This window comes from Ictidomys tridecemlineatus, chromosome 2 (genome assembly GCF_052094955.1).
Source record: "Ictidomys tridecemlineatus isolate mIctTri1 chromosome 2, mIctTri1.hap1, whole genome shotgun sequence".
NCBI classification, from domain to species: domain Eukaryota; kingdom Metazoa; phylum Chordata; class Mammalia; order Rodentia; family Sciuridae; genus Ictidomys; species Ictidomys tridecemlineatus.
The window spans coordinates 185174601-185187504 of NC_135478.1; the positions used below are offsets into that span (position 1 = coordinate 185174601).

General features: G+C 34.2%; 1 long non-coding RNA gene across 1 annotated transcript in view; it reads left to right on the forward strand.

Annotated features, from left to right (window-relative positions):
* LOC120891866 (uncharacterized) overlaps positions 1-12366 on the forward strand; it is a 51573-nt gene extending 39207 nt beyond the window's left edge. Inside the window, exon 3 of the long non-coding RNA XR_013435264.1 lies at positions 7448-12366. This is a non-coding gene — a long non-coding RNA (uncharacterized LOC120891866). The remainder of the gene's footprint in view (positions 1-7447) is intronic.
* Positions 12367-12904: the final 538 nt, after the last annotated feature.

Here is a 12904-nt window from a genome sequence, read left to right on the forward strand (position 1 = left end):
AACTGCAAGAAAAAACCTCACACATGCTCCTGGTGAATTCTGAATGCCACGCAGCTTGTCCAGGAACCCCCAGCCGGAAATATCTCTCCCGGAAATCCCTCCTCCTGCACTTCCCCAACCAATGGGAACTCTCGGGGAAATCCCCGGAAATCCCCACAAGAACTCCAAAATAGTTCGAGAACTCCAAAGCAGCGGCAGAGGCGGATATTAATGCCTCGCCTGTCAATCAATACTGTTGGCAAAATGCCAGGGGCCATACAGACTCGGCCATGGCTCTCGGCACTGTTATGCTGACACACTCTGTGCCCTGTACTCATATGTATGGGTTTTAAAGAATATTTGTAATATAGACTAACGATAGGAGTAGTTGGGTCAAATGGTCGTTCCATTCCCAGTTTTCCAAGAAATCTCCATACTGCTTTCCAAATTGGCAGCACCAATTTGCAGCTCCACCAGCAGTGTATGAGTGTAGCTTTTTCCCCACATCCTCACCAACACTTATTGTTGTTTGTATTCATAATGGCTGCCATTCTGATTGGAGTGAGATGAAATCTTAGAGTAGTTTTGATTTGCATTTCTCTAATTGCTAGTGATGATGAACATTTTTTCATGTATTTGTTGGTTGATTGAATATCATCTTCTGAGAAGTGTCTGTTCAGGTTCTTGGTCCATTTATTGATTGGGTTATTTATTTTTTGGTGCTTAGCTTTTTGTGTTCTTTATATACCGTAGAGATCAGTGCTCTATCTGATGTGTGAGGGGTAAAGATTTGCTCCCAAGATTTAGGCTCTCTATTCACCTCACAGATTATTTCTTGTTGCTGAGAAGAAACTTTTAGTTTGAGTCCATCCCATTTATTGATTCTTGTTTTAATTCTTGCACCAAAAGAGTCTTATTGAGGAAGTTGGGGCCTAACCCCACATGATGGAGATTAGGGCCTACTTTTTTTTTATTAGACTTAGGGTCTCTGGTCTTATTCCTAGGTCCTTGACCCATTTTGAGTTGAGTTTTGTGCATGGTGAGAGATAGGGGTTTAATTTCATTTTGTTGCATATGGATTACCAGTTTTTCCAGCACCATTTGTTAAAGAGGTTATCTTTTCTCCAATATATGTTTTTGGCACCTTTGTCTAATATAAGATAATTGTAATTTTGGGGGTTACAAAATTTGTCTCTGTATCTTCTATTGTGTACCATTGTTCTACCAGTCTGTTTTGTTGCCAATGCCATGGTGTAGCCAATATAGAAAGTAGTATGGAGATTCCTTGGAAAATTGGGAATGGAACCAATTTTATATAGACCAAGGAGAGGGATGGCTGGGTCAAATGGTGGTTCCATAGTACAGGGACATAGCTACATTAATTTTTATAGCAGCACAGTTCACACTAGCTAAACTGTGGAGCCAACCTAGATGCCCTTCAATAGATGAATAGATAAAATAAGTGTGGCATATATACACAGAGGAATATATCTCAGCAATAAAAGAGAATAAAATCATGGCATTTGCAGATAAATGGATGGAGTAAGAGAAGATTTTGCTAAGTGAAGTTAACCAATCCCCCAAAACCAAATGCTAAATATTTTCTCTGATATAAGGGGGCCGATTCATAGTGAAGTAGGGAGGGGGAGCATGGCAGGAATAGACAAACTCCAGATAGGGCAGAGGGGTGGGAGGGCAAGGGAGGGGATATGGGGTTAGAAATGATGGAGGAATATGATGAACATTATTATCCAAAGTACACATATGAAGACACAAATTGTTGTGAATATACTTTGTATATAACCAGAGATTTGAAGAATTGTGCTCTATATGTGTAATAAGAATTGTAATGTATTCCACTGTCATATATAAATTTTTAAAAATTAATAAAAAATTTTGTAGTAATTGTCATTCTTAAAAAATGTTAAATTGCAGTCTGTCATTTAGAATACACATTGAATTTTGTATTAGTATATTCATATTCTTCTTCTTAGATGGGGCATCAAAACTGTTCATGTTGCAATGAGTATCCCTACTAGTCTAAGAGGTTTTAAGTAGATATTGAAGTTTGAGTATGGATTAACATTAGCAATTCTGTTTTAACACATTATCTTTACAGATTCAGGGTTTATTCTCTCAAAAGAGCCCTTTAGCACTGTGACTCATAAAAACATAGTTTTTAATTAATTAATTAATTTAAATTAGGTATATATGATAGCAGAATGCATTTTGATTCATTGTACACAATTGCAGTACAACTTTTCATTTCTCTGGTTGTCCACAATGTAGCTTTGCACCATATGTGTACCTAGGGTAATGATGTACATCTCATTCCACCATCTTTCCTGCCCCCATGCCCCTCTCCACTTCCTCCCTATGCCCAATCAAAGTTCCTCCATTTTTCCATGCCCCCCCACACACAATTAAAGATCAGCATCCACTTATCAGAGAGAACATTCAGCCTTTGATTTTGGGGGATTTGCTTACTTTGCTTAGCTTGATATAGTCTCCAACTCCATCTATTTACCTGCAAATAACATAATTTTATTCTCTTTTAATGCTGAGTAATACTCCATTGTGTGTGTGTGTGTGTGTGTGTGTGTGTGTGTGTGTGTGTGTCACAGTTTCTTTATCTATTTGTCTATTGGAGGGCATCTAGGATGGTTCCACAGGTTAGCTGTTGTGAATTGAGCTGCTATAAATATTGATGTGACTGTGTTACTATAGTATGCTAATTTTAAGTCTTTGGGGTATGAACCAAGGAGTGGGATAGCTGGGTAATGGTGGTTCCATTCCAGGTTGTCTAAGGAATCTCCATTCTGTTTTACAGATTGGTTGCACCAATTTGCAGTACCACCAGCAATGTATGAGTGTGTTTTTTCCCCCACATTGTTGCCAACATTTATTGTTGTTTGTATTCTTAATAACTTCCATTCTGACTGGCATGAGATAAAATAAAAACTACTCTGTTTTGATTTGCATTTCTCTAATTACTAGAGATGTTGAACTTTTTTCATATATTTGTTGATTGAACTCATATCTTCTTTTGAGAAGTGTCTGTTCAGCTCCTTAGCCCATTTATTGATTGGATTGTTTGGTTATTTTTATCAAAATGGTGTTTAGATATCTCAGGTTCTTCATTTGCAATTGATTATTTATGAAAAGCACCCTCTAATTAAACAGTCAAAAGTACTTGATTTTTTAAAAAGGAAAGCCATTAGTAAAAATTTTTTAAAAACTTGAGTTTGAAAATATTCCTGAATGTAAATTTTTTTTCTAGTTTACAATTAGAAAAAGAGAATAATTATATGTATGTATTTACATGTGATTAAAATACAGATTCAGCTGTTTAAAACAACAATTATATTTTGGACCAACAATCTAGGCTCAAAACAAAGGAAAAAGAAATTTAAGTTTTGACTTCATTTTTTTTAAAAAAAGGCCTCAGGCTAAGTAATAAACAAATAGTTTAATTATCACAAGCACTTTGTTATTTTAAAGGATGGCAGTTTTAAATTTTGCTTATAGCACAAATCTCTGTTGCAAAACAGTAAAATTTACAGGCCGGAGATCGTTCAAACCAACTTTGTCCCCCAGTTCCTCACCCCTCTTTAATTTGTATAACATTGTAAATGTTCTTAATGCAACTGAGTTGTACATTTAACATTGGTTAAAATAGTAAATTATAGTTTATGAATATTTTACCATAAAAATTGGCAAATAGCATATAAATATTTTATCTTAAAAAGTGTGCTATATGTTTTCCTAACTTCTTCATTTATCATCTTGGGGGGGGGAGGTAAACACTGTTTAGAAATCAACACCACAGATATTGCATGATCAATAAATCATGCCAAACTGGCTTATTTATGTAGTATTGAACAACCACTTTGAAGTCTTAATGTAGCATTTTCAAACATTATGATATGGATATGCATGTATGCATTGAGCATTTATATCAGCCAATCTACAGTTAAAGCAGTTACTACATGCACACCTAGGCAGCATACATTGTGGAATAGTACACTGAATGAAACAGTAAATCAAAATTGGTTGTGCTGGTAGGCAGAGTGGTCTATGATACTGGCTTCAGATTCCTAACTAAAGATTTAAAGAACAGTGGCAGATTATGGCCTGTTGCATATTTGTGAGATCCCATCTGTCATAATTACTGTATCTTATTCATAATATATTTCATCACTGTCAATTGGAGCCATACTTTATCTAAAATGACTAGATAATATCACCACAACTGAGATCCTGGACTACCGCCAGTCTTCTGGCATTTCAGTGATCCTCCATGCAACCCAACACCACTGTGAACAGGATGTTGAAGCAGCTGTTGCAAGAGACTGAAAGGGGGCATTTGCAACCATTGGGCAGAAGAAACACATAGCAAACTGTATAGAGCAAATTCAAGTAATAATACCTTAAGCAAAGCATAATCTTCCTGGTAAAGAGTTTACTTATATAAGCCAAGGTAGACTTGGAACTGTAATAATCATTTCCCAATAAAAATTTCTCCTTTGGTAAAATTTGAGAATGTGTTAATTTATTCATTTATATATTTATGTCAATCATCCATGTGGTATTCTAGTATATGTAATTTTTCAAGCCACTCTTGTGTCTAATTAAAGAAGAAAGAACTAGGACTGGGAATAGAAATGGGAAGTAAACCAAATAGTAGAGAAAGAATACTTCCTTTGGCAGTTGAGACTTGGAAAAGGTAAAACATGTTTAAAAGAAGAAAACTTAGTCCTCAGAAGAGGCTTGAATGAGCTGGATCACATATGAGAAAGCCAATGGAAATGAACTAGGAATATATAGACACAGAAGTAGGGAGGAAGGAACTGGTGTGTAGATGTCAGTGTCTGTACCTCATTAGATCAGAAGGAAATTAAGCATTTGGATGGAGAAATGTGGGAAAAATTCTTCTTAATGTGAGACAAAAAATTTATTAAACAATGGATGATACTTGCCCTTCTCCTCTTCCCTGGCTACTAAAATAAATTCTGACTTTATCTAGTCAATTTTTCCCCTTCTGCTGAATTCCAAAAAATTTCCTGTCTGGTTTGACTGATTTTTAGGGCTTTCTTGAGGCACTATTTAGAAGAAGGAATGTAGGCTGAGAGAACAATTTGAGTGCTAGTGTTTAAAAACGAAAAATTTCCTGGAATCTTGGAAGGAGAGGCACAGAAGTTACTATATAAGAGAAGCTGATGAGAGAGGGAAGAATAATTTTAAGAATTGTAGTAGATTATACGCCTTCTGCAAAAACTTAAAAAAAGCATTAGTTACTTGTTATAGTAGGCTGCATTACTGATCTGACCCTGGGCTTCATGGACTCTCAATCTGTAAACATTGCATTAGCTTGTGCATAATCCTCAACTTGATCCCACAGCTGTGCATGCATCTTGTTGAGACTGCAGTGAAGAGAGGAAGTCTAAATAGTGATTTAGGTGATAAATAAAAAATAAACATACAAAACAAGTTATTACTTGCTTTCATTATTTGTCCTCGACCTTGTCCTTAATGATAATAGTTTCTGTTCTGCTTTTATTACAAACATAAAAGAATAAAAGCTTTAATTGGTTAATTTCCGATTTCAGTATTCTGTTCTATTTTTCTCAACTATAAATTCCCCCTCACAGAAATCTTCTAAGATATGAACTTTACAGCCTAAGAGCTCCAAAACTTTTATTTTTCATTTATTTATGTTCCTCACCTCAAGCATACAGTTCCCTCCTTCCACATATAAATTTCAGATGCACAGATATCACCTTTCAAATAGACAATATACTGATATGCATGCATACATTCAAATCACACCATTCTTTGTTTCTCTCTTACACACACACACACACACACACACACACACTTACACACTTATTTACTGGTATGACTAAAGATGATAAATAATGCACATCCCTTTGTGAAGCCAGAGTTGACAACATTCCTTTAAACTATACAGTTTTAGCTATTATAAGAAGAATCTTGTGGTTTTAAATATAGTTAATAAGGCCTAAGTACTTGGCAAAATCCAAGTTCAATACTGCAGCAGCCTGAGCTGAATAAGTTTGATAAGAGGCCTAGCTACAGCTAAAGAGTCTTGCTTCCAATAGCTATATTTATGGCTACTTGGATCTCAAATATAAAAGATTCTTCATGCCATAAAATGCTACAGGAAACCACAACATTGAATTAACACTGGTCAAAACTGGCTGGAGAAGCAACCATTTGAGGCTGTACCTGATAATGTCCAGCACAGGGTTACTTGCAGGTCAGTTCTCCAATAGTAACAGCCTTCTTTTTAGCTGGGTGGTCTTACCAGAGGAAGTATAATCAGGACAAATCATTTGGATCTGCACCTTGTTCTATGACCCATGAATACAGTTCCAAAATGAAACTATAAAGGCCAGCTCTAGAATTTGACTTTTGTATTAGTCTCAAACCTAAAATGAATCTTCAAGTTTCCTTTGAGTTTGAGATGAAAGACATAAAGATTCCCCAAATTCTGTCTCTAATGTATTTTGTGAACACATAATTTGCTATGGAAACTTTTCTCTTCTTCCAATTCTCTTATGTAATTGGAACTTCCTGAGGATGGTAAGACCAACTGTTCTGTATGATGAAAAATACTAAAGACACCTGATAGCTCAAGGTTTTGCTCTTGTAAGAATGTGGAGAAGCTAACCAAGATGAATCCTTTATTCTCTAACAAGAGCCTTTCTTTACATTCAAATTCCTAATTCTCCCTGTGAAAACCCATAGTAATCATCAAAAAGTTTCCTTGACATGTGCACCACAAGTTCAGTTCAACTTTACTTATCAATATACTCTCAGAAGTCCAGGTTTTGTTTTGTTTTGTTTTGTATCACTCTGATTATAATTAAAAATGTCATTGAGGATGGTTTTCCACTTTCAGGATTAAGAATGTGTAGAGAGTTCTACTTCTTTTTTTCGGCCTTGGGAGGAGGTAGGGGGATGGCCTCTGTGTCTTGCTTGAGGGATCACTCCATGACCAGCTTTAGAAACTTCGAAAGATAGGTGCAGTGTGGCAAATAATTCCCTTCTTCCTTCTTGAGAGTGCACAGTTCAAATTCTCAGTGGCTATGGGTTCTCCCAGGAGCATTTTTCAGGTGGGAGACACCCCTCTCCAGCTGAACTACGTGTATAATCGTGTATAATCTCTCATCCTTTGGTCACTCCTACTGAGGGTATATCTGGATTTGCTCCTCAAAGCATCTTGGTCTTGCTGTCAGCCTTTCTATCTCCCTATTCTTCAGTATCCTAAATGTATGTGATATGTCTGGGAAGAAAAATAAATGCTACCAGGACATTTAATTATGACTTCTATGCCTCTGTCCATCAGGTAGCCATGCCACGCAGAAGTCCACCAGGATTTGTTAAAACAATTTTTTTTTCTGGCGTACATCAGTTTGTTTGTTTGTTTTGTTTGTTTTTACAGCTCTCAAGGCTTTAAAACCATGACATTCTGCTAAAATTGAGGAGGGCCTGAGTGGAAGGGCTAAATCCAAGGGGTGGTGGTTGCAGTATGGACATCCTTCCTCAGCTTCCTGTGTTGAAGAGCAGGCCTTCAGCCTTCAGCCTCTCACTACACTCCGCACTGACAGACTGAGACATTCTACAGACTCCAGCTGCTTGAGTGAGCCCTGAGTTCCTCAGGTCTAGTTGTCAGACATGACTGACATGAACCTTCTCTGTAGTTAATATGGTGTTGGTGAGCTTCTTGTTCATATGTACGATATTTTCCCTGTTGTTGAACTTAAAACAGTCTCCCACAGTACAGAACATATCTATATCAGATAACATTCCCAGCTGTCTCCTGAAGATCTAGTTCTTAATATTTTATGTATTATGGCCTTTTTTCTCCATTAAAAGATGGTTGCTAAGCAAAGATATCCATAGTAGGCTTAAAAAGTCCAAAACTAAAAATTAATTATATTTACAAATTTATTTTAGAGAAACTGAAAATCATAAAATAGCTCAATCTATGTAAAATTTTTCATTTTTTCATCCATGGTAGAATTTGGTATAATTTCCTTGGAATCAATTTGCTAATGGGAAAGCAAATTCATGATATTAACTTGATATACATTCATTTATGAGAAATTATGAAATTTTCTAATGTCACAATGGGAAATAAATAAAAATAGCTAAATCCATATACTAATGATTATTTAATTTAATCAACTTAACTTATTAATACATTTATTAAGAAGATGCTCATCAAAGGAATAGATCAATGCATACCTATGTATTATTTTTAATAATACCAGTATAAGAAGTTATTAAAGTATTTAAAGGGTGCTGTGGTGGAAAAATACATTATGTAGAATAAGATTTGATATTATCTGCTCTGTATTTTTATGGATTGAGGCCCTAGTTGGACATGGATCGTATATTAAGTTTAGGACAGAGAGAAAGGGGTCAAAAATTCCAAAAATCTAATGAATGTTTGCTCTTGATGGCTCATTCTTTCTTATCTCTTCTTTCTAAAATAATGCCTGTTTTTTCCAGACTTATTTTTCATGTATCTAATAGCAATTATTTCTATTTTATACCAGTTTATCCTGAAACATTTAAATTTTTACGTCATTGGAATTATGCATGCTTAGTTTGAGTTTTAGTTAATTCCCATACTTAGAACATGATACAACTTTTGGTCTTTCCAATTTGAAAATTATTATTTAATCTAACTATTGAGTAAAAGTAGGGGGCCTTCTTTTTTGCTACTTCTGGCAAAAGAAAAGATTTATTCCCCAAAACACGAAATAAAGAAAACTGAGCAAATGCTAAAACAGCTGCCAAGCCATCCATTCAACTTTCTGCTTATGCCATAGAAAGCACGCTTTTTTAAGAGGCAGCATATGGGTCTTATATCATATTTATGTAGGCATTTGTGAATTAAATGCCATTTCTACCCCAAACTATAGTTATATCTTGTACCTTTAGGAAATCCATAAAAATTAATGCATCAGGTTTTGATAAAGTTGAGATATATATATATATATATATATATATATATATATATATATAATCATTTAATCACAATATATTTTGCAGTTATTAGAGTAAATTTTCATTTTGTTGTTGGTAGTGTGTGTGTATGTGTGTGTGTGTGTGTGTGTGTGTATGTTTTAATGAGGTGTAACTTACACACAGTATAAAAACAGTTGTCACTTGGACAATGTAGGAGTTAGGGTGCTGACCTCCACAAATGTCAAAAATTGTGTATAACTTTGACTTCTCAAACACTTAACTAATTGTCTTTTGTTGACCAGAATCTTACTTATAAAGTAAAATGTCAGTTAACATGTGCCTTTTATGTGACATATATAACATGGTGAAAAACACACAAGAACTGGCAGAGGTAACTTTTTATTGCCATACCAGGTTTATTGGAGAAGGACTCACATGGAGATGGTTAGTGTCACATGACATTTTAACTGGATACTTGCAACATTTAGACTCTGCAATAGCAACAGGAGCTGACTATGAAATTATTACAGTAGTAGTTAATTTTATGCAGTTTTGGATTTAATGCTGCATCTTTATGATTATTCAATTTCTCTTGATTGTAAATAATAACATATATGGTCTGCAAGTGTTTGTGTTAAGTTCTGATAAATTTTAACTTTTATAAATGGATTTATGTATAGTCTATGGTAGTAAATGATGAAATAGACTATTATCAATACCTATATTATGTACCCATGGTCTAACTTTTATATATATTTATTTCTAGGCTATAAATTCCAGTTTTTTCAAATCATCACAAATCAAAAAAGAAAAAAATTCAGTGTATAGTGAAATTCAGTGCAGATGGACCTGCACAGTTCAAACCTGTACTGTTCAGGGTCAACTGTAATTCTTTTTGAGCTTTGAAAAATGCTTCACAATCAAGATATAGAACAGTTTCATGGTTCTCCCAAGTTCATTTATGCCCCTCTTGTCATTATATCTGCTCTCCCATATCCAGTCCCTGATTAGTTTTTTCTCCCTATGTTTGCCATTTTCAGAATGTCATATAAGCAGAATTGGATGCTATATAACTTTTTTGTCCAAATTAGTTTACTTATCATAATGCATTTGAGATCTTTTCATGTGGAGCAGGAGAGTATTTCTTTTAATAACAATTATTTTATCAATGAATATTAAAATTTATTAATCCATTCTTCACCAAAGTTCATGAAGTTTATTTCTAATTTTTAGAAATTATACATAAAATTTCTATAAAAATTTAGAAGATATTTTTTGTGATAGTTTCACTTAGTGAGGGGCATTCCTAGAAGTGGGACAGTTGGGCTGTAATGTTGAAAATATGAACTTTATAAAAAAATCTTTCAATGTGTTTCCCAAGGGAGTTGTATCATTTTATTTCCTCTAGCACATGAACATTTCAATATCTCCAACATATGGCCAATGCTTAATACTGTTTAAAATGTTTTAGACATTCTAATGAGATCACAGTGAATCTTATTGTGAGTTTAACTGGCATTTTCCTAATGATTAATGATGTTGGGCATCATTGCATAAGCTTATTTGTCATCTATATTTATTTTGGTAAAGTATGCATCAAAGTCTGTATATTTAATGTTGATGATGCAGCTTTGTGATAGTGTGTTTGCCTAGCACAAGCAAAGTCCAAGTTTTATATCAAGTACTGCAAACAACACAAAACAGAACTTTGTCTATTTCACAAAAGCTATTTGACACAATTTGGTTGTGATATATGAGCACTCATTTATATTGTTGAATATCAATTGAAAAACTTGAATCCAATTCATGAAGAGTAGTGGTTTTTAGTTTACTTTGTCATGATGGTTTCATTTGGATTTAGTGTTATGATAATGCTAAGCTCATAAAATAAATTGGAAGATTACTTTCCTACCACTTTCTGAAAGAGCTGGCCTAGAATTGTTTTGTTTTGTTTTGCTTTTCTTCAAATGTGATTTTAGCATTCTCCAGTGATCTACTTGGGCCTGTATTTTTTTTTTTTTTTTTTTTGCTGGAAGGTATTTAACAGCAAATTCAATTTATTTTATATATTAAGGGAATCTATTTCTTCTTCCTTGAACTTGGAAAGTTCTTTCTGAGAACTTATATACTTCATCTAAATTGTGTTTATAAGATCCTTGTTTGTTTTCTTTTTAATTTTATTTGTTTATTTGTTTGGCTGGTTTTGTTACCAGGATTGAACACAGGAGCACTGAGACACTGAACCATAACCATATCCCAGCCCTTTTTGTATTTTATTTAGAGACAGGGTCTCAATGAGTTGCTTAGTGCCTCATTTTTGCTAAGGCTGGCTTTAAACTCATGATCTTCCTATCTCAGCTCCTGAGCTGCTGGAATTACAGGCATGTGCCAACGTAGATTTTTTTTTTAATAGTTCTTTTTTTTTCTATTGAGAGAGAGAGAGAGAGAGAGAGAGAGAGAGAGAGAATTTTAATATTTATTTTTTAGTTTTCGGCGGACACAATATCTTTGTTTGTATGTGGTGCTGAGGATCGAACCTGGGCCGCACGCATGCCAGGCGAGCGGGCTACTGCTTGAGCCACATCCCCAGCCCTTAATATTTCTTTATAATATATTTAGTGCCTCCTTTTTTTTTTGACATCAGTAAATCATGCCCTTTTTTGCAGTGGAGGGGTCAGTCCCACTATCAGTTTTCAGTACTTTTGATCTTTGAAAAATAGTCTTGGTTATCTTGATTTCTTTTCAATATTTTTGTTTTGTTTTCATTTTTATATGTCTCTACTTATTTATGTTGTTTGATCACTTACTTTGGGTTTAATTTGGCCTATTTTTAATGGTTTTGTAGTTTAAAAAAACTTAATCCTAGATTTGGAGCTCAGATACTAGCTTTGAGACTTTTCTTTCATAATTATGACTATTCTTTCAAATATATGCATAGCATATATTTCCCAATCTTTGATGATGATCTCATTTATATATTCAACCATTAAGTAGGTTTTGTAAAAAGTCATTTAGATGTATACCATTTTTATCTAATCCATAGTCAGTATTTGCTTTTTACTGTGTTCATATGCCATTCCATTTAAGGAAGTAAATAAGATAGTTGAAATTTACCATAGTTATTTCTTCTGTTGGTCTCCTCTGTTTTAGAGCCTCTTGTCCATTTTTTTCCTTCTTTCTGTTGGATTATTTTAATATTATTTGATTGTTTGCTTTAATTTAGACAATGGATTTTAAACATACCTATTTGCATTTATTTATAATTTATTCATTGCTGTAGGAATTACAATGTACATTATTCCATTCTGCAATATAATTGGGGATCAATATTATCCTACTTGAAATAAATGCAAAAACTTTGCAAATGTATAAGACTTGTTAAAACCGCTTCAGACCTTCATGTTGTAGCTGAATACCCCATCAAGCAATGTTATGTTTTTTGTTTTCAAAGTTTATACATAAATAATTTAAGTGGAAAAAAAAGCTTTTTGTTGTTATTTGTTTAGCATTTCTCTTATTCTTCCTTAATTCCCAAATATCCAAGCTTCTTCTGGTATAATTTCCCTTCAACTAGAAAAAACCTTCATTTATCATTCCTTCTGTATAGGTTTACTATAGCTAATTCTGTTTCCTTGCATATGAATATTTCTGTATGTACCTCCTGAAAGATACTTTCTTGGCTTAAGAATTTGGAGCTGACAATCCTTTCCTTTCAGGATCTGAAAGATTTTTTTTTTTCATTGTTCTCTGGCTTCCTTAGTTTCTGCTGAGAAATTAATTAATTAATTTTTACTCCTCTGAATGAAGAAGGCAGAAATAAAAGTGGGAAAACTCACCCCCACCACCCAGTTTGCATTGCACCATCAGGCTTTGCCTCCTCTCCACAGTCTGCCTGCTTTTCCTAACTTCACACAGTCCTCAG